Below are 23,090 nucleotides of genomic sequence, written 5' to 3' on the forward strand. Positions count from 1 at the left end.
TTTATGTTTATTTTTAAATAATTTTTACAGTTAACTTATCTCATGCAGCACCTCAGAATTTGACTTGTTTGCAATGGAGATCCTTTTTGCCATCAGAAATGGCTATTGGACAAGTAACGTAGGAAAACATACAAAATAAACAACTTTAAGTTCCCTCTCTCAAAGTAAATTGGAAACAGTTGTACAGAATGTTTCTCGGTTTTAATATAGAGGTTTTTGGAAATTTTCCAAATTCACCAGTTTTTAAATGGGAGATTTTAAAATTTCAAAAATATGTACAGAACGCTGTATTTAAGATATCTCAATGAAAATGTAACCTTCCCTCCAAAAGTTCCTTGAAGAATAAGTGTCCCAGATATAAACAAATTCAGTCCACTGGGAGCCAAATTGTTTTCATGTGGACAGACGGACTTGGTGATATGCAGATATTCTGTTGATATTGCACTAGTCTGTGGTGATGAAGTGGGAAAGGAGTCTAAAGATAAAATTCAGAAGGCAGAAATGAGTTTTCTTCTCAGGCCCACTGGGCTAACACTCTGTGACAGAGTGAGAAGCTCAACAAATTAGAAGAGTATCCAAGTAGAGTCATTGTCAAGGATTTGAGGTTGTTGGCGTCTTGTATGGATGCCACCGGTGCATACTTCCATGCAGCTACTCCTGGAGCTTTGTCCATGAGACACGGACCTTGAGGCAGAACCAAGACAAGTGGAGGGATTTTATCTCTTGACTGGCTTGAGAATGTGTGTGAAATTCTCATAAAGAGCTGGAATCTGTAGCTGGGGACAGGAACGTTTGGGCCTACCTTATTTGGCCTGCTCTGCTCACCAGGGGCCTCATGTATAACGCCGTGCGTAGATCTCGCACTATAACATGGCGTAAGCACAAAAGCTGAAATGTGCTTACGCACAGAAAAATCCAGATGCAGAAATCTGTGCGCATCTCAACTTCCACGTTCTTCCACTATATAAATTCCGATCAGAGTGAAAACTAACGCTCGTGCACGCGCTTTATGTAACGCCCCAACTCCTCCCAGAATTGCGCCTCTTTGAATATGCAAATCAATATAAATCACCCTTAAGCTCAGCCTTCTGTGAAAAGACAATGGGAAAAGCACGGGGAAAATATAACGATTTCAGCGAATACCAAGTGGAGGCAAAGGAAAAATATACTATTTGTTTAATTAAACCGTGGTATAACCAACAAAAGGAAGTTGATTGAGTGACATAGCGTGTTGGAGAAACTTGAAAGCTCAGATATCAGTCGCCGTGAAAAGACGAGTTGTAGCCTACCGTCTGAGTGTCATATGAAAGCTTTTTAGGGTACAGAGAAAAAAAAGGCACAGTGGGGAAAAAAAGCACGAAATGTCAACTTCAATCTCAAAATTCTCGAAATTTCCACTTTAATCACGTAGTTTATTTTGTCATTAAAGTAGATCATCATAAACGTCATCTTAAAATCATTTACTTAACCAGTTTCTCAAATCACATCATAATTAAAGTAGCACGTTAAATGCTTTGTTTTGTATTTGATCTTCTATGTGTGTGAATCACTACTTGCTTTTTAAACTGGCTCTCTTCCTCCGACTGTACACAGAATCCATTACATTCGTGATATTACAGCTCTCTGAATAACTAAAATACTGAGATGTATACGTGAGATCATTACGAGTTAAAGCACGTTATTAAACATGGGTTTTACAGCGCAGCGATTGTGCACGACCATCGATGAAATTATTTATTGCAGCAGTACTCAGGGGCGGCTCTAGGTTTGTGGTGGCACTGGGCAGAAAAAGAATCGGTGGCTCCTTCGCCCGCCAATGTCAGTGAGGTAGCTTATGCACGGCGGATGGCCACGTCCGTTGCAGACACTAGCCGCCTCATGCTCATGACACAAGCATTTAACTTTTGTCGAAATTTGCCGCTGCATTTTTAGCTGTGTCGTTATTTTCTCTTTCTGTTTTATATTCAATATGTATTGGCGTGGCCGCCCATGCAGTTCTTGCTTTTCTTTAAGGAACATTGAAATATCTTCGTAGTACATGTTTAATTATTCTATCCTTCACGCCAGTCCCAGTGAAGAATATAGATTATTTAAATGAAGTTAAAGTTTTACCTGTATAATATAATAAACATATTTTGCTGCATTTCATCTTAAAAATGATATTGTCATCATATGTAAATACGTACTTTATAAAGTGGCTCAGGTTGTGCAATATTATAACTGTAGTACAAGTTTACAGTGAGGTAATTGTACTTATAAGTACAAACAGTTCTACAAGGAGCAGTGACTGAGTGCGTTTATAATTCTTGGGATGAAACTGTTTCTGAACCGCGAGGTCCGTACAGGAAAGGCTTTAAAACGTTTTGCCGTGGCTGAGGTAGCGTGTGCCTGATGCTGTATACTGATAATTCTCTTTCCGAACAGCTGCTGCTGTGATTCACACTCAGATACAGTGATATAAATACTCTGATTGCTGCAGTGAGAGTAATATGGAAAAAGATGATCCGCTGTGGCAACTCCTAACGGGAGCAGCTGAAAGAAGAAGGTGCAGTGAGAGTAACAACGCTAAAGCAGTTATGGTATTTGGAATACTATGGCTATTCCCTGGACCATTATATTGTTACAAGTTAATTACAATCAGATGCGTTACAATAATAAACAATATGCGGTTAGTTTCAGTGTATTTATAAAGCCGCATCAGGAAAATAATGAGTAACCACACAGGAACAGTAGCACTGCTTTGACGCTGGGTGCCGCCAGTCTGCAAAACCGAGCGGAGAACTTGCGTACAACAAGGTATGAGGTACCGTGGAAAAATGCGTGGCTTTACGCCAAGTGTAGGTTTTATACATCGCGATTTGAACGTGGAAAAGTTCTTACGCAACATTTCTGTGCGTACGCACTGTTTATACATGAGGCCCCAGGAGAAGCAGTTTCAAATGATGTGATGAGGCTTCCTGGCTAATCAGAAAACATTATGTTGGATACAACCTCTCTAGATTTTCATGAGGAAAAAAAATGGTTGAACTTGCTTGAACAGATACAAATTTCATAGGTTTGAATTGACTCAACATCTGTGTGATGCAAATAAGTTGGTGATTGGATGAGAGGGTCCTGGAGTGAATAAGGGAGTGTCTCTGATAAAATAAGTGAGGTGTTTGTGTGTGAAGGAGCCCGGCTGGCCAAAATAGTATTAGCCCTGCAAGAATATGACTCTGGGTTAAATCTATTTGATAGACCCTGACTTGCACCAAGAAAAATCTATATTGACATGAGGTAAAACATGAAAACTTTAAAGTAGGGATGACTGAGCAAGGATTCAAATGCAGTCTCTTGAATTTGCAAAATGTAAATGTTAACTAATACACTCCATCATTATGCCAATTACCTTTAAATAATTTTACACAACACATGGCCAACATGGACCATAATCTGCTCTGGACAAAGTAGATGGCAATGTAAAGTTGTCTTTGGGTTTTGAAGCCATTAAAAAATTAATTATACAAAAAAAAAATCCTTCGACGAGACAAGACTTTTTTGAAGATTTTTTCAAGTCCCGAGAGATAAGACTTTGGCCATGAGAGATTTTTTCAAGTCACGCCATCCTCTCAACCATATTCAACCACACAAACTGTAATCTCACCACTCATTCATGTGAATGCTTTTGACAGACACTGTTTCTTCTCTCTCAGCTCTTAAAAAATTTTAAACGTTTTCCTCACTTTAAGCTCCCATTTAAAGAAGACGTATTATGCTCAAATCTTATTGAAGAATTTCATCACGAAGGGTTACTGACAGAAAAAACGAGTACACAGGCAATCCTAGCACCGAGAAACAATGAAGTCAAACGAATTAATGCCAAAAATGTCGAACGGTTACACAGCAAATTGGTTAAATGCGTATCAATAGACTATGTAGAAACAGTTGGTGCCGATCGTGCGGAAGATGAAAACATCAACTTACAATACAATATCCCGAAGAATATCTACAACCATTAACACCGTCTGGTGTTCCACCGCACAAATTACTGTAGAAAGAAAGATATATCCAAGAACGGTATAACATTACACAACAAAGGAGATCTTGATATGCCATTCATATTAAAATGCTAACAGTTTCCCCGTTAGAATAGCTTTTTGCAAAGACAATTAAATCTCAGAGTCCAAACACAGAATCAAAATTCAAAGCAATATTCACAAAAATTTTAACTGAAGTTTATACAGTAAATGTGTAAGGTTAAAAAGTATTTGCGTGTTAATTTCAAAGCCAAACAGAACAAAATTGTAATACACAAGAAATAACTTTAACGCAACATAAAACATAATTTACTTTCAAATTATTATGTTTTACTTTATAGTTCTATTATGTACTGTATATGTAACAATTCCCTTCCTCATCCCCATATAGGAGCGACAGAACCGCAAAGAGCAGACACGGGGGTTGGTGAGTGAACCAAGCAGGGGGGGCAAAGCCCCCTAGTTTACTTAATTTATTGGTATTGACTAAATTTTGTTTAATTTTCATTGGTAAGCACAATTAGAAATACATACAGGTGCTGGTCATAAAAGTAGAATATCATGACAAACTAGATTTATTTCAGTAATTCCATTCAAAAAGTGAAACTAGTATATTAGATTCATTCATTACACACAGACTGATGTATTTCAAATGTTTATTTCTTTAATTTTGATGATTATAACTGACAACTAATGAAAGTCCCAAATTCATTATCTCGGAAAATTAGAATATCAGTTAAAACCAATGCAAAAAAAGCATTTTTAGAAATGTTGGCCAACTGAAAGGTATGAACATGAAAAATATGAGCATGTACAGCACTCAATATTTAGTTGGGGCTCCTTTGGCCTGGATTACTGCAGCGATGCAGCATGGCATGGAGTCGATCAGTCTGTGGCACTGCTCAGGTGTTAAGAGAGCCCATGTTACTCTGATAGTGGCCTTCAGCTCTTCTGAATTGTTGGGTCTAGCGTATTGCATCTTACTCTTTACGTGAGTTTGCTGGCTAATCAAGAACAGGGATACCATGGTCCTTTAACCAGGTACTGGTAGCTTTGGCACTGTGTGCAGGTGCCAGGTCCTGTTGGAAAATGAAATCTGTATCTCCATAAAGTTTGTCAGCAGCAGGAAGCATGAAGTGCTCTAAAACTTCCTGGTAGACGGCTGTGTTGACCTTGGACCTCAGAAAACACAATGGACCAACACCAGCAGATCACATGGCACCCAAAACCATCACTGACTGTGGACACTTTACACTGGACCTCAAGCAACGTGGCTTTTGTGCCTCCCCTCTCTTCCTCCAGACTCTGGGACCTTGATTTCCAAAGGAAATGCAAAATTTACTTTCATCACAGAACATAATTTTGGACCACTCAGCAGCAGTCCAGTCCTTTTTGTCTTTAGCCCAGGCGAGACGCTTCTGACGCTGTCTCTTGTTCAAGAGTGGCTTCACACAAGGAATGCGACAGCTGAAACCCATGTCTTGCATACGTCTGTGCGTGGTGGTTCTTGGAGCACTGACTCCAGCTGCAGTCCACTCTTTGTGAATCTCCCCCACAGTTTTGAATGGGTTTTGTTTCACAATCCTCTCCAGGGTACGGTTATCCCTATTGCTTGTACACTTTTTTTTACCACATCTTGTCCTTCCCTTTGCCTCTCTATTAATGTGCTTGGACACAGAGCTCTGTGAACAGCCAGCCTCTTTAGCAATGACCTTTTGTGTCTTGCCCTCCTTGTGCAAGGTGTCAATGGTCGTCTTTTGGACAACTGTCAAGTCAGCAGTCTTCCCCATGATTGTGTAGCCTACAGAACTAGACTGAGAGACCATTTAAAGGCTTTTGCAGGTGTTTTGAGTTAATTAGCTGATTAGAGTGTGGCACCAGGTGTCTTCAATATTGAACCTTTTCACAATATTCTAATTTTCCGAGATACTGAATTTGGGACTTTCATTAGTTGTCAGTTATAATCATCAAAATTAAAAGAAATGACATTTGAAATACATCCATCTGTGTGTAATGAATGAATCTAATATACAAGTTTCACTTTTTGAATGTAATTACTGAAATAAATCAACTTTGATATTCTAATTTTATGACCAGCACCTGTAATCTTAAGTGTAATTTGTGATTAAGTGGCATCATATCTAGAATGATGGTAGCCCTGCACCCAATTCTCCCAGACCACACTGTAGTCCTACAATCCTTACCGCAAAAAAGTGGGTGGAAAAAACTAAGAAAACATATTTGATGGCAAAATTAACTGATGTTTTTAAAACATGATTCTTACAGTATAAAAAGGACAGGTTTAATTGCTCCCCTTAATTTCCACAAATTGTAATAAGGTTTTTTGAAACATCCAGTCATTTTAAAATAGCAAATACTAGCAACAATTTTAGCAGGCTGTTGATCTAACAAGTAAATTAAGCATTTTTGAAAATGTCCATTTACAGTAACCCTTTACAAGACAGGAATTAGATAAGTGAAGTCATGATTTCAATGCATTGAACAATAACAGAAATTGATACAAGCATGTTTGAACAATAATAGAAATTCATACAACAGAGTTTGGCAAGCTAAGGGAGGTTAACAAGGTAAAAGATCTACAGATCCCAAAGAATTGACTGGTTTGGATTTTAGCTAAAATGAACAGAAATGAACTATTCATGCACCATATTCAGTTCTTTAGAGTAAGTTTTTGGTGATGGTTTTGGAAAGAGAGGAAGATTAAGCAAACCTCAGGCTTTGGTTTTCATTCTTATAACATTTTACCTTGACCCGTACAATCAATTTTCCTTATTACAGAAGTCTAATGTACCTTAAAAACCATAGTCAATAAGGGACACATATAATGATTTTTAGAGCTGGGTTGTAATAATTAAATGATGGCACAAATGAAACAAATTCATTTGAACATTCCCATGACTATCTAGAGAAGATAAAGCATTTTTCCCACAAGAATACAGTAAAATATGTATCTGAAGGTGTATAAAAATGTTTTGAAACAATCCAAAATACTTTTTAAGTGGTTCTAAAAACACTTGCCTATGCAAGTTTCTACCTTAAAAATTTTTCCCATATTCTTGTGCCCAAGAATGAATGCATTATAGCATCTTGTGTGTAAACCACAACTAAACACATCCTTATTTTATCAAAATTCTAACAGATCACACGAGAACTGTGATGATTCTTGCAAATTATTGAAGGGTTGAATATATAAAATGGAATCCACAAATAAGCACCCATTACTTTTCTCTTTGGGTACTGTTCCAGTGGCACATATTCAAAATGTATGTACTGTCTTTGAGATTCTATCACAGCTCTTTGACAATGAAAGTAAAATTAAGATAAAAATATATAAAACTTGATCACAAAAAGAAAAAAGAAAGTGACATTAAGAGAAATGTCTCAGAAACTGAACACAATATAAAATTTTAATTTGACTATGTTCTATCGTCCTTTGATAGTAAATCCCTTGAAGCTGAATCTCCTGCAACTTCTCAGAATATTGTAAACTTAATTTAGAAAGGGATGTGTAGAATAAATGGGTTAAACAGTTGTCCCATCTTTACAATCTTAGAACCCATGTAACTATGGATGAACAAATTGATTCAATAAATGGGAGATGTTTGGTATGTATTGCCTGAAAGTACAAACTACACCAGTATCAGCAGCACATAAAGCCCTAGTCTAGCAACAGTATGTATATAATAAGCAGGTTTAGACAGAAAAAGGCAGCACCTGGAAAGAAAAGTGTATGTGGATGATGTTACATCCAAAAACAAAGGTTAAAGGGATATATCATGTAACAATTTTTTCACCTTTTATTTGCCAGGAGAGGAACTGCTAAGAAGGAAGATGACCATGATGTTACCAAGGGCTGTAAGAAAGAACAAACCAGAACTTTCTAGGGAACAATAAGGTAACCTCTTCAAATTAGCCTTCAGTAAAGCCACTACTGTTATATACTACTGTCCCAGGAAAAATGAAATATGCTACAAAAAATATTACAGGAAATACAAAAATATGCTACAAATGTCACAGTGGCAACATTGTGAGCAGCATAGAAGAGAGAAAGCCAGAGATTGGGCTGTATTGATATTAAGGGAGCTTTTAACAGCCTGGTCAAAGGTTACAACCACATACACCTGACAGCACAATACTAGACACTTGTCTCTCGTTATACATAACTGATGAAAGTGCCAACAGTGCCTTCATTATATGGACTGAAAAGAATAAAAAAAAAAAAAGCAAGGACTGGGACAGAGAAAAGACAAGAACATTATACAATTAAAACAATAGAACACTCTAGATGAGAACAGACACCAGAATCAAATGCATAAAATTAAAAAAATAAAGAAATAGTGAATACACTAGTGCACAGGGTAACTGAATTATCGTCATTCAAGTGAGGGACTGTTTGCAATAGCATTATTCCCTTGAATGTATATACTATTTTATTATTTGTAATCTGTAAATATTATTAATGTTTACTAAGGATCTACATATATTTTGAGATCATTATGACCACAACATAAATGTGTTATGAACTTCTAAAGGTACCATTTTTATTTCTTTCCAAATTTAAAAACAAACAAAAACTACTGCTGTCACACATCAAAACAAATGGTTGATCTTTATTTAGACAAAACATTAAGAATTAAATATGAATTTCATGTTTTCTGTATGAAAATAAGAACAATTATGTAAAATAAACTACAAATAAGTGGAAGAAAGTCTCTCTCTAAATTAGAAAATTAAAAAACATTTAGATGAGGACAGGCCATTCACCTCAATAAAGCTTGCAAGTCCAATCAACCAAATTCCTACAAAACAACTCAAATCGAGTTTTAGAGGTCCCCCCTGTCTACCACACTTATTTCATGTGTCTATGGTTCTCTGTGTGAAGAAAAACTTCATAATGTTTGTGTGAAATTTACTCTTAGCATAATTCTAACTGTGTCCTTGATGAACTCATTTTAAAAATAACTGTTGCAATCCACTATTTTAATTCCTTTCGTAACTTTGAACACTTCAATCATGTCACCTCTTAGCCTCATTTTTCCTTAACTGAATAGGCTCAGCTGTTTTAATCTTTCTTCATAACTCATCTCCTGCAGTGCTGGAAACAGCATAGTTGTTGTTTTCTGGACTTTTCTAGTGGCTCTCTGTTTTGCAGGTTGGAGAATGAAACTGCACAGAGTACTGATGAGGATTCACTGATGTGTTATAAAGCTTCAGCATAACGTCCTTCGACTCTTCCTCTAAACATCGTGATATATAACCTAACATTGTTAGCCATCTTAATAGAATCTAAACACCATCTGGAAGTTGATAGCAACAAGTCCACTACAGCTAAATTCTTCTCATAAGGTGTACTTTCAACGTTCAAATTTTCAGAGATTCCATTTTGTACTGAAAAATAACATTGTTACTTCCTATGTGTAATATTTTACATTTACATGCACTGCATCTGTCACAAACCTTCACTTGCCTGTATGTTGTCAAAGTCTCTCTTTAATGATTCAAAGGATTCTAGATTATCTGCCAATCCTTTGGCCTTGGTATCATCTGCAAATGTAACCAGCTTGTTATTTATATTCTTATCCAAATAATTTCTATACAGTATATTAAAAATAGCAGTGATCCTAGCAATGGCAATATCATCCTCTGCTTCCTGTGTTTTAGCCAGTTCTGCAACCATCTACACGCTACACTCTGACCTCCCACTTCTTTTAGTTTGATGTTAAGGAAAACGTCTGTTCTTGCCATGTGTTGCTTAATCATATTATTAATAATCCTTTCCATTAATTTACTTAGTAAAAAGTCAAGCAAAATGACACCTTTTATTGGCTAACTAAAAAGACTACAATTTGCAAGCTTAAGGCTTATTGACTAATAGTTACTTGGATCTGCCCAACCACCCTTTTTATATAAAGGAATAATATTGGCCATTTTCTAGTCCTTCGTAATTTCCCCACTACAGAGTAAGGCCGGGGTTATACTTCATGCGACGCAATGCCTGCTGCAGCGGATGCTCCTGCTACTCAAGCGTTATAGTGTTGATACTTGTGCGCGTACTTTACGTAAATCTGGAGGAATCCACCAGGTGGCAGTGCGAGATATTATCACAGTGAGGCTTCTCTGTGTTGTGAATTGCCTAAAACACCCATTAAAGTTTGCGCACACCTTACCGCAATATCTCTGAAAATGAGATATCAGCAAGCATTGGGCATGAGCGAGAAACAACCCCTGGAAGAGTCCTCAGCTCATCACAAGGTTAATATAAGCACACACATACACTAGCGTCATTTTAGCGGCACAAAATCCCCAGATCTGCTTATTTTTGGAAGGAAACTGGAGCACAGTGTGGAATCCAAGCAGGGAATACCAGCGACATGACTCCCTGCAAGACAGCAGTGCTACCGCTCCGCCACTGTGTCACCGCCATGTGTGTAATTATTAACAGTATTCATTATTTAAACGAAATTAACGATTTATCTGTAAAATGTAACATACACACTTTAATGCATTTCATCATGAAAGTGATATAAAGTATAAATCTAAAGATTCTAAATGTGCAGAGTTTGAATATCATACATTTAATGTGTTCTGTCTGGTGATCTATTGCTGCTTGCAGTAGCGATTAAAAACTGGGATGACGTTTATAACGATCTGCTTAAATGATAAACTAAACTACGAGGTTAAAGTGAACATTTCGTGATTAAAGCCCAAAATTTCCATTTTAATGGCAAAATACACATTTTCACCAAGTCCTTAATTTTTTTTTTCTCAGTGGCTCAAATACAGCGCTGTACATTATGTTGCAGTTGTGAAGTTGCAAAAAAAAAAAAAAGAAAAAGACGGCACAGAAGACGGTATGCGAGACTTTTAAAATGTATTGTGTCATTACAATCGGGAATATGCAACGCTTGAATATAAATGCACCTCGAATACATCTGTATGTCGGCATTTTGCTTCACCACATCGAATCATTCATCAAATATCGAAGCGCGCACACCGATCTCGTAGGATTTGCAAAGGTTTCTGACACATGTTGATAGTAAACAGAGACTCTGACGTCACATTCCAACTTTTAGCACACTGCACCCCCTGACTTTTTCCTGGTACTGCAACTCGCGCACGTCTCGTGTTAATTTCTGAGGACATGCTCAGAGGACACATCAAACGAATGCTAAGAACGCTTGGCAGCCATGATGCAGACGCGTACGTGTTCTGAGCGTGAAGTATAAACGAGCCCTAACTCCTAAAAATACGCATCAAGGGTTTATATAGTACTCATTAACTTCTTTAAGCACCCGATACACGATATTTGCTACTGGTGACTTGTTTGATTTTAGCCTAGTTAATCTGAGCAGTACTTCACACTCTACAATTTCTAACACACTCAGTACCTCCTTAGCAGTACTTGTTACCACTGGGAGGTTATCCACCTCCTCATATGTGAAGATATCAGAAAAATGCAAGTTTAAAGCAGCTGCAATTTCACTGTACATTTTATTTTCCCTTTACTATTCCTGATACACTTCACATCCTCCTTCACTGTTCTTGTACTGCTAAAACACTGAAAGAATCTCTTGGGGGTCATCCTTATCTGCAATATTCCTTATCTTCCCTAAAACCCTTCTTAATGGTTGCCATCATGGTCTCATTAAACAATTGCTTTTTTTCCCTTTGCAGCTTCTTTTTTTATCTGCATACTTACCCACTGCAAGTTATTTGGATGTTCCTACTTGCATTATGTGTAATACATTTTTGAAACTGTTCCACTGCTCCACGACTGTCTCCACATGTAAAAGCTTATTCCAATTTATCCCTTTAGACTTTGCTGCATCTGTTCAAAATGTGCCCTGAAAAGGTTGAACTTAGCAGTTTTAGTATTTGCATTTGTATTCTTCCAAAATGCTGAGAGCTACATTATATTATGGTTACTTGACCCTAGCAGTTCACTAGCTTGGGGTAATAGGTTGTTCACCAGGGAAATATCAACAGTAATTAATAAATACATCTTTTTTTTAGGAATGAGAATCCACTTAACCCCAAACATAAAAGTCATTACTTAAACATTAAATGAAACACTGTGCCCCTCATACAGAACTGTGTAAATCTGGCAAATACATTCTATGACCAAGGACAGACTTCTATATTTTAAAAATGTTATTGACTTATTTATTCACAAGGAAACAAAGAGTTAATGTCTAGAAGTGTTTTCCAGTGTCACATGTGGCTGGCATTATCAGGCAGAATATCTTCTGTCAGACAAGGAATCTGGCACAGAAGATGGGCTGTAGTCTCAGAAGCATGTTTGCCTTGTCTGTGAAGGTAATGATTTAATGGCCTAGAAACTAATGACTCTGCCAGAGGGCCTGGCTGGGCCCCGTTGTGTCTGAGGCTGTCATTTATCTCTTCTCCATGTTCTTGGTGGCTAGGGAATAGGGGGAGGGAAACCACAGGTTTTTATAGTAAAAAGAATCCACCCAAGCTATTTCTAAAGCCAAGTTGTGTGGAATATTGGACAGTTGCAAACTTTTTCTTTAAACATGACAAAGCTGAATCCAAGCTCAAGAGAGGTGTAAAACTATCATCACATAAAAAAGATGGTTAATTTTGACCTAATATATGATCAACATGCTGAACACACCAGTTTTGAAAACTATATCTGCAAACAATAAAAAAAAATTCTTAGCAAAAGTATTATTCCAAACTGTTTACACATTAATAATCTTTATTACAATTCTTTTTGATATATGTACAGTATTTGTTATTTTGGAAATTATGTGCAAGCTTGTTATCTAGTTATTGACAATACTGTGATCCAACAGACTTTTATATAGTGTGCATTATCACATATTAGTCCACTTTACAGTTTAAAAGAAAGAAAAACTTGATGAAATTTTGGTGTGTGATCTTGAAAACAATACAAAACAATTAGAAGTATATTATACAAAAAACATAATAGGACACTTTGATAATGAAATTATCAAACACATCACATAACATTTATATATTTCACAAATGTTCTTTTGTTTGCACATGAAAGCAGTGAATATTTACCTACCCAAGAAGAAGAACATAATGAGCAAAGTAATATCTGACATTTACATTTTTCTAAAAGCATACTTTTGCTTGTAAAATATACTTTAATTAATTGCAGAGGAAAATGATCATAACAGTACAGGTGAGAAACTAATCATATGCAGTACAATGTGGACATGTTTAGTTGAATTAGAATTAGTTGTTTAGGATATATAATATGAATTAAATATTCTGATCTGCCATCTAAATATACATCCATCCATCATCCAACCTGCTATATCATAACACGGTGCCACGGGGGTCTGTTGGAGCTAATCCCAGCCAACACAGGGCGCAAGGCAGGGACAAATCTCTGGGCAGGGCGCCAGTCCACCACAGGGCACACACCCACACCCACACATCAAGCACACACCAAGGACAATTTAGGATTGCCAGTGCACCTAACCTGCATGTCTTTGGACAGTGGGTGGAAACTGGAATACCTGGAGGAAACCCACGCAGACGTGGGGAGAACATGCAAACTCCACGCAGGGAGGACCCGGGAAGCAAACCCAACTCTCCTAACTGCGAGGCAGCAGTGCTACTGCTGCACTATTTCAACACCCTTAAAAAAAAAATAATTATCCATCCATTTTTGATATGACGTAATCCGTAGGTAATACGTTGATTTCGTCATTATAAAAAAAAAAAAAAAATCTAGTACTGTGTGTAAAATAAATAACTAATTTTTTTTTTGCTCCACTGCAGTCAAATTCACTTCATTTTCTATGAATATTCATAGAACAGCATCTCACTATAATATAATTATTTTCTTTTATTTCAATTGAATGTCAGTCAAACATTGCTTAAATTTTTAAGAGGGACAAAGGTGACATTAGGGAAACAAAGCTGGAAGCAACATAAAAGATAAGATGAAATGTGTAACATTGTTAACCAATTACAAATGGATTCTTTACCAGACACTCACCCACAACTGTTTTGATGAATCATGAATGATGCTGAATGGTTTCTTCTGCTATAATATATTGATTGTCTGGATTAAACATGGCAAACAATTGTGGGAAAAACTTAGTGAGAAGTCAAGCAAAATGACACCTTTTATTGGCTAACTAAAACGATTACAAAATGCAAGCTTTCGAGGCAACTCGGGCCCCTTCCATCTAGCCTGAAGAAGGGGCCTGAGTTGCCTCGAAAGCTTGCATTTTGTAATTGTTTTAGTTAGCCAATAAAAGGTGTCATTTTGCTTGACTTCTTACTACATCCATAATGGCTAACATGGTACAATACCCTTGTACTAGGGAAAAACTTATAGAAGAAAAAAATTAGGCAAAAATGTAGGACATTACAGGATACATATTTCACTTGATGTGAAACTAGCCCAACATGGAAGTCTAACTGGTACCCAGGACCACATTCATTTGCATTTTTAACATTACCATAAGCTGGTGAATTTATGAAGGTTTAATAAATATGAATTTTCTTCCAGTTAGTGCCACCTACCTCACACTGAAAATGTAGATATACGGTAGGACCTATATTTAAATATATAGTATATTTGAATAAATATATTTTTTTCAATGTGAAATTATCAAAAGCAAATTACTGCTTTATATGACAGCCTAATGTGGATGGTTCAATGCAGATAAAGCACAATTGTTTCTTTAATCACATATATACAATATGATGGTTTATCTGAGGCTTCTGTGGTATGCTGTTTAAGTGTATATTTTATATACTGTATAGTTACAGTTTACCCCACTTCCTTGGGAAACACATACATCGAGCCCAGGAAACTTCCTAGAGAAAAGAGCAAGGAACTCCAGATTACTCAGAGGATGCTATTATTTCATTTTTAGAAGAGTAATGAAAACTTCAAGAGAAAACAACAGCCAATAAGGTCCGTGGAAGGGCAAAAGAGCCAAGAGAGTCCAAGAAGCTCACTACCAGATTGCATTCAATAAAAAAATAATGGAAAATGTAGAGGCAGTACGATGACTTGGTAGCTTGTAGAACCAACTTTAGCAGAATAAGTATGAATTTGCCTACATTTGACATTGCACTGGAGAAATTTTGGCCCACTCCTCCAACACTGCCTCATTTTATTAATGTTTGAAAGCAGCTGCTATTACACAGCACTCAGGAAAATGTGTGGCTTGGACATTAACTTCAAATCTTTGGTTCTTTTCTATTTAAGCCATTCAGTTGTAGATTATATGGTCCTGGTTATCTTAGTATTACTGTTATAGCGTGTGACCTTGTTTAAGTCAATCTTTAGCTGTCTAACAAATGGGCTCATGTTTTGCTTTTGATTATTCTAAAGCAGTTGGGTAGACACACAAAATTAATGTTCTCCTAACATATACTATACTCACCAAATTAGGATAATAATGAATACATAGTTAAAAGATGTCTCTTTAATTGCTGACTTGAACACTCACAATGTCATAGTTGTATTAAAACTTTGCCTTATCAGGGATTCCAGCTTTGACAAGTTAAGCTGCAGTCCCTGACCATCCTTTTCCTTTTTCTCCATTCTGCGGTTTTTGGACAAACCTGAGATATTTGGGCAACAAACCTCTCTTCAATTGGCACAGTCCACAACATCTGCACAGGGTAGTCTGCAGCAAAGAATGTATGTTTATAGCTAGTTGTTTGCCTTTGCAGTTTGAATATGGCTGATTTTAATCAGTGACGGACTTGATTGACAGTGCCACATCTAAAGGCAGACCTTTGGCTACGACTCTGGATGTGGGCACAAATCTATATAAAGAGCTAAGTTTACAAATGTGAAAGAAGGAATGTAGAAGGAGAACAGTTTTCTTTTAGAAGATCGATCAAAAATGTCTGGTGAGACAAAAAGAAAAATCGCACCTATCAGCAGCAGTATCCCATCTCTGTCTCTGGACAATTCTTGTGTTTTTCAGTAACTTCATCTCTGAGCCAGAACAGGAAGATAATTAGCAGCTCTCTAAGTGAGCTCATTTCTGGTTGAGAATATTGCTGTTAATTTTATTTGTTTCTCCATTATACAAACCTTACAATAATCTGTGTCAATTGCAACAAGCAAAATCTGTTCAATTGCACAGTTTTAAGGACCATCGTTCAGACAGAAATGAGGACTTTGCCACATATGCAGCTCAGGTTAACACCCTTAACCATGAATTTGAATCTCACTTTTAGGATTCGCAAAGCAATTACAATTTTTTTTATTTCTTTTTGCTAATACTATGGACAGTGTTCCAGAAGTCCTGTGGCTGAAAGGTTTCAGCCAAACTCCAGTGTAAGTGTGAAATTAAAATATGTTTAATGAAATTTCTTTACTTGATTTCTACAGATTATACATCACTCAGAATTTGTTTCAAAGGCTTTACAAGGGTTCTCTGAATGTCACCATTATTTGGAAACATATATAGTTGCGAACAGGTGTTTTCAGAAATTAAAATAATTAAAAACTAAGCACAGAACCTTACTAACATAGGTAAATCCTTACAATGAATTAATTATCGTCCAACATCTTAGATATATTTAAGTTTGTGCAGTAGATTCGTGACTATAACCATGTCATATGGAAACTTCATTTTAAAATTGCTCTGCTATTGGTGTTTGAGCATTACTCATAATACATTTCAATAAAAGAGTTTTACAAATAAACACTTTTTACAATAACTATTTAAAAAATTTGATGTTTGCCATTAAAATGTGCTAGATTGCTTTGGTGCATCTAGATTTTATTTGGCCTGTTGTAAGAGTAATTACTTGACAATTTGGCCCTCACTAAAAAAATAGGGTTTGCCTATTACTGCAATAGAACTTGCCCCGGCAGCTGAAGACAGGTTTAATTTTGTTGGTATAATTTGCAGACAAGTTTGACAAAGTCACTGTGGATGTGAAACTGCACAAATAGAAGTCACGAGAGCACTGTAAATCACTAAGATTATGCAAATAATAGCTATGACTGAAAACTACTGGAAAAGTCACATAGGGTGATAGTGGCTTACATGGGTACCATTTGTACCTGCATGTGTTTGCCATGAGGCATCAGCTTTAATAAAATATTTGAAAATAAATGAATAAGAAAAAATTAAGGACTGAGAGCTAATCTTTTTTAGGCCACAAATCATTTGGACGATATCCTTGGAAAGGAAAAATCTACAATATGAGAATGGCGTGGTAGGGGGTACTGAAAACACTAACAAGCATTAAAATTAGACAGCAACTTCCATTATCATCAAGAATAGACTTTAAGCAACAGGGCTGGTACAAAACATCTGCAGCTTCTGCTGCCCTGTAAGGCCATGTTTATACTTCACATAACGCAACGCATGCTCCAGCGGACGATACTGCTACTTAAGCGTTGTACTATTTATACTTGCGTGCATACTTTATGTAAATCTGGAAGAATCCACCAGGTGGCAGTGCGAGATATTATCACGTGGAGTACAGATTTGGTTTCACTGTATTATGAATTGCCTGAAACACCCATTAAATTCCAAGGACACCTTGCTGAAGTATCTCTGAAAAGGATTTTTAATGATTAAATTCATCAATCCACGGATGTGCCCATTCCAGATAGCATTGAGCATGAGGCAGAAACAATCCCTGGATGGAGCATCAACTCATCGGAAGGTGAATACAAAACAGACACACACACACTGGTGTCATTTTAATGTCACCAAATCTGCATATCTTTGTAAGGAAACCAGAGCACACCGTGGAAACCCAGCAGGAAAAAATGTAAATTCCAGGCAGGGAACACCAACAACATGACTCCCTGCGAGACAGCAGCACTACTGCTCCACCACAATGTCACCCATATGTGTGTAACTATTAACAGTATTCATTATTTAAATGAAATTAACAATTTAACTGTAAAATGTAACATACATACTTTAATACATTTCATCATGAAAGTGATATCAAGTATAAATCTAAGGATTCTAAATGTGCAGAGAGCTGATATATCATACATTTAATGTGTTCTGTGTGGTGATCTATTGCTGCTTGCAGCTGCTGTCGGGAGGAAGCACCAGAAGCTCATAGCGATTAACAACTGGGTCGGTTTTAAGATGACGTTTACAACAGTCTGCTTTAATGATAAAGTAAAATATGAGGTTAAAGTGGACATTTCGAGATTAAAGCTGAAATATCCAATTTAATCACAAAATATACCTTTTCACCATGTCCTTAACTTTTTTCCTCTGTGGTTCAAATACAGTACTGTACACAATATGTTGCTGTTGTGAAATTGTGAAGAAAAAAAAAAAAAAGAAGGCACAGAAGATGGTATGTGAGATTTTTAAAATGTATCATTTCATTACAATGGGGAATATGTGATGCTTGAATATAAAAGCATCACAAATGCATTTCTATGTTGCCGTTCATCAAACATTGAAGCAGGCACATCGATCCCATAGGATCCTCACACCGTCTTCCTGTCCCATGTAGTTAGTAAACAGAGACTCCGAAGGCACATTCCAACTTTTATCACACTGCATTCTCCCGACTTTTTGATGGTGCTGCAACTCGTGCATGCGTTGCGTTAATTTCTGAGGATGTGCTCAGAAAATGCGTCAAATGAACGAGGGAAACGCGTGGCAGCCAAGATGCGTGCACATATGCGTTCTGAGCGTGAAGCATAAACTAGCCCCAAGACTGAACTTAGGAACCTCTTCTTTACACAGAAAAACTGCTGGTACAACTATAGAAGATACTGCTTGACAACCTCTCTAATTTCCCACTTTGACAGATCCTCTCCTAATATAACTGGAATATCTACAGCCTCTATAATCTCACATTTTATTAAGAGCTATAAAATGCTTGACCGGGAAGGTTTCTTTATATATACTATTTTTTCATTGTATTAAAAGATTTAAAAATTGACTGCACTTTTTAAATACATAACAACCTGCTTTCCTCTGTAAAGTCTTGCCATTACAGTATTATTTTTTACTTCTGGCAATTCTCCTCTTGCCTTGGATCCAGGAATTTTAAACATTGTGAATAAACTTGCAACTGGTGACTATGACATTTATTAACAGCCAATAAATAATTTAATAAATTAACTTCCACCAAAATTGACTTTTCTTGAAGGTAATACTTCCCAATAGACATCTGCCAGAACACTTTGGAAATGCTGAAAGCATACTTAAGATGGCATATAATTTCTTATGCTTGACATTAAAAAATGAATTAATATCCTGAATGGAATTACAATTAATTACTTATATCCATAGCATTAGGAATGAATATGCAAAATCCTCCATCTCTGAGCTGTATAAAAAAAAGACTATCATTACAAACAGAATTCAAGTTATGACTATAAAATTAAGCAACTCATAGTTAAGTGACACAATTCTTATTATGAGCAGGTTAAAAGACCCAGAAAATTCTGCCTCAGATATACAGATTGCAATCTCAGAACTCAATAACTAAAGTCACTGGACATAAAAAAGTAATATTTTAAAAATATTAAAAGATGTTATATATATCAAAATGCACAAAAAGTCAAGTTTTTACCAAAGACTTTAAAAAATTAATATGTCACAGGCAATACACAGAGGTACTAGATCTCTGAAACCCTCCGATTCTAGACACTAAAGTGCTTATCCTACAGAACAATTTCATTAATGGACAATAATGTTAAAAGTTTAGTGAAGGTAACTGAAAAAAGTCTTGCCATTTATAATTTGGAAGGTACAACTAGATTTTTTAGAGTAAGATGAAAACTATCAAACCTTCAAAAATGTTCCATGTAACATATACTTCAAGGACTTGCTACTTTATAGAGTAGAATATAGAATATGTCCTATACTAGACAAATATTTGTTTAGGCCCAAATATTTTATGCTTGGAGTAAAATGTTATCTTCTAGCCCTTATGTATTTGTTAGTGGGAGTAATATAAATTCTGAATATTTTGCAATAGTACACAGAATAACATAAAGGTGCCCCTTCCTGCCAATTCTGTTGTTTATTAGTATTGAACTTTTTGATAAATAAGCAGATATTTGGAGGGTTGTAAAGATTTACTGAATAGGTGCATATTGCTGAATTTGAAAACCCATCTATCTTAAAAAAATTAGAAACACGCCACCATAAAAATAAACAGTAAAATTGAAAAAAGGTAAATAAATTATAAAAAAAAAGACCAAAAAGTCACTTATGTAGAAATCAACCCAACAGGTAAATACATATGTAATCTATCCATCCATCCATTTTCCAACCTGCTGAATCCGAACACAGGATCACGGGGGTCTGCTGGAGCCAATCCCAGCCAACACAGGGCGCAAGGCAGGAACCAATCCCGGGCACGTAGCCAACCCACTGCAGCACATATGTAATCATTACCCTTTAAGTATGGAGTAAAAAATTATGGACGTTGATTTACGTATTTATGTTAGACTTAAAACCTCACCTCTGCATTATCTGCACATTATAATTATTCAGCATTTCTTAATCGGCAAAGCTCCAGATCAGTTTTCCATCATGGTCCAAAGCATCCAACAATTTCACCTTGAGACTTCAGAGACTGCAAGTACAATCAGTCATGGACCCATCATAACCAACAAAAGTATATCAATCAATACCACTTTTAAACACTTGAATTGGAATCTGCTGTCTATAAATATACTGAGTCACCACAGGCCTATTTTGGCTATGGTTTTATTTACACAGTAAAGTGGTAAAGTGCTGTTGAAAAGCATGATTTAATGTAGTCTACTAAAATATCTAATTGCATTCCATTAGTGCTGTTATTTTTTGAATGAGTCATTTTTCCTAACATTTAACAAAAATTTGATAACTGACTTTTTGATAAACCAAAAATGTAAAATGCTCCAACTTTCAAATCAGTTGACCAAGTCACTTGAATCTTTTCCAGTATGTTAATTTCTAACTTGTTATATTTTATACAACTTTAATGATATCTGGCAGGTTTCCTAAATATCCTTCAAAATAAATAAATTGAACTATTTTGTAAAAATGAAGATATGTATGTAAAACTGAGGCAGTGTTGACAAAATGCCCCTTAAATAAGAGTTTCAGATAAAGACTGGTACTCAACCATTGACAAGATATACTCCTCATTAATCTGTGCAAAGAACAATGCAATTTAACTAAAAGTTGTACACTGCACTCAGTTAGCTAAAATGTAGCAACAAAGGATCCTAACTGTGAGTGATGTCGTCAGGCACTCAACCTCAGTGTCTCATGTTTCAGGACTGTCTCACTCTAAGATCAGTTTGTGGTTTTGGGGAACTTTGCCCATGTGTCACACACAATCAGAACCACTCCTGTTCCATTTACAGCAGTATTCGGAGTATTACAAGATGAGATAATAATACCTACAGAAAAATCTACTGTGGTATCTTGTGGTACAAAGTTCGTTCATCTTATCTTAACGTAACTGGAAAAATACTAATCTATCCAAAATAACAGTGAGAAATGGGAAGTTCTACTTAAAATTAGAGGGAAAAAAAAGAACAGTTTTTCCCATTCAAGGACCTTGACCAAATCTTCTTTAGAATTTGGCCAGAATGTATTACTGTCCTCTTTAAGCATGCTGGGCCTCTATTAACTATTTAGATTCTTCAATATTTGTATGCTGCTTCATCTTATTTCATAGTGTTCCAGAATGGCTTCGGCGTGGTCTATAAAAGAGCATTACTTATTTTATTTTCAATTGTCCTTATAATGTAATTTTATAAAACTAATAAATGGGAATAAAGCATATTCTTGCATAAACAGGAGTTCATGGACAACTAAATACTGTAGCTACAAAACTACAAACCATCAACTACACCACCAGAGTGCTTCATAGTTAGTATTAGGTTCTTGTCATAAGACACAACAATTCGTTTTTGATATGGTGGTACATGTAACAACCTAAGACCACCAATTTGGCTTTTTTTTCCTAGTGGATAAAAGTCTCGAAGAATTCTTTCATTCAGAGTCAACTTTGTAAGCCTAGCTGCCCTATCCTTTTCATCATTTCCACTTGCTGTTCCCTTTCCAGTTCTTCAGTCCACATCACCAGCTCATCCCACAGCTGCCACCAAATGTGACGGTGGGGATCAGCTCCATGCTGCCGGTTCCCTGAGCCCACTCCTTGAAGGGGCTCTCCACACAGCTGCCTGCCTCTTGATTAGCTATTTCTCCCTGTTGCTCATAACTGCACTGGCTCTCTCTCTCCAGTCTTCTTGCCTGCTACTCTTTACTTTGTTTAACCTCTGCTCTGTTCTCATCTCTCCCCTTTATGATCTTGCGCTCCACTTTTATAGGATTGGGAGTGGTTGCAGGTATATTCGCCTGAATGCAGTCTCTGGCTGATAATGAGACAAATCAGACAACCTGCACATGCCAGCAAGGCAGCACAAGGAGGGCCAACCGCCTTGCACCAAACCAGAGACTAGCAGTCCTCTCAGAAGATCAATTATTATTACATGGATGCAAAAAGCAGAACACTTTGTATAGGCCATTCATGCAAGAATCCAGAACATTTTGAAGGGTTCAGAAACTAAACATAGAAAGAATTCTCCAAAAAATCTCATTTTGATTTCATGCTACCATACAGAAAAGTCAACAGTAAAGATAGTATATTTTTATAGTACTGTAATCTTTGTTGGAAATTGATCTTAAAAGGAGGTCAAAATTAACAATGCCAACCAATTAATTTTTGTAACTGGTTTTATTCATTTCTGGAATATTTATAGGGAGACCCTAAACTAGCAGCATTAGATGCAAGACCAGAATTGGACTGGCATCCTATCCAGGACTATCACAGCATTAAATCATGCACAACCACACACTCAATCATTCTTGGACAAGTAACAAACAAGTCTAATTATTAGTGATTATTTTACAGGGTCTCATTCTGACTCAAGGAAGCGAAGACGACAGGCTTGTAGCTGCACATGGATAATTCTGCCTGTATGATTAGTGTTATACTCTATGTCTGGTGACAGAACTCAAAATCTCAGTATAATTATTTTTTTTATTTGATATACTTTATTAATGTATTCCTAAA

General features: G+C 36.4%; 1 protein-coding gene across 3 annotated transcripts in view; it reads right to left on the bottom strand.

Moving 5' to 3' along the window:
* The window catches only part of ift80 (intraflagellar transport 80 homolog (Chlamydomonas)), a 261,632-nt gene that overhangs the window by 156,860 nt on the left and 81,682 nt on the right, over positions 1-23,090 (bottom strand). The gene's annotated exons all lie outside the window — the stretch shown is intronic.

This window comes from Polypterus senegalus, chromosome 1 (genome assembly GCF_016835505.1).
Source record: "Polypterus senegalus isolate Bchr_013 chromosome 1, ASM1683550v1, whole genome shotgun sequence".
NCBI lineage: Eukaryota > Metazoa > Chordata > Cladistia > Polypteriformes > Polypteridae > Polypterus > Polypterus senegalus.